Source organism: Delphinapterus leucas, chromosome 9 (assembly GCF_059928025.1).
Source record: "Delphinapterus leucas isolate spDelLeu-1000000601 "Yukka" chromosome 9, BTC_Dleu_Yukka2, whole genome shotgun sequence".
Lineage (NCBI taxonomy): Eukaryota > Metazoa > Chordata > Mammalia > Artiodactyla > Monodontidae > Delphinapterus > Delphinapterus leucas.
This window is the reverse complement of record NC_143137.1, coordinates 61,171,664-61,172,218: the sequence shown is the minus strand read 5'-3', so window position 1 is coordinate 61,172,218 and position 555 is coordinate 61,171,664. Positions and strand designations below refer to the sequence as shown.

The window sequence follows — 555 nt, the reverse complement described above, 5'->3', positions numbered from 1 at the left end:
CTGAATAGACAACAAATCATCCCAAATTAAAAGAGGTGACCTTCGAAAGCAACGATACATATATATTTTTCCCCTTTTTCTCTTTTTGTGAATGTGTATGCTTCTGTGTGTGATTTTGTCTGTATAGCTTTGCTTTTACCATTTGTCATAGGGTGCTGTCTGTCCGTTTTTTTTGTTTGTTTTTGTTTTTTTTAGTATAGTGTTTAGCGCTTGTTATCACTGGTGGATTTGTTTTTTGGTTTGGTTGCTCTCTTCTTTCTTTCTTTTTTTTCATTACTTAAAAAATTTTTTTATTTCAATAAGTTTATTTTACTTTATTTTATCTTATTTCTTTTTTCCTCCCTTTTATTCTGAGCTGTGTGGATGACAGGCGATTGGTGCTCCAGCAAGACATCAGGGCTGTGCCTCTGAGGTGGGACGGCCAAGTTCAGGACATTGGTCCACAAGAGACCTCCCAGCTCCACGTAATATAAACCAGCGAAAGTCTCCCAGAGATCTCCATCTCAACACCAAGACCCAGCTCCACTCAACGACCAGTAAGCTACAGTGCTGGAC

At 38.6% G+C, this 555-nt stretch overlaps 1 protein-coding gene and 1 pseudogene across 2 annotated transcripts in view; both read right to left on the bottom strand.

Moving 5' to 3' along the window:
• The window catches only part of UMAD1 (UBAP1-MVB12-associated (UMA) domain containing 1), a 227,625-nt gene that overhangs the window by 193,831 nt on the left and 33,239 nt on the right, over positions 1 to 555 (bottom strand). The window lies entirely within an intron of this gene.
• Positions 1 to 555, bottom strand: part of LOC149748419 (protein transport protein Sec61 subunit alpha pseudogene) — a 76,129-nt pseudogene that overhangs the window by 52,300 nt on the left and 23,274 nt on the right. The gene's annotated exons all lie outside the window — the stretch shown is intronic.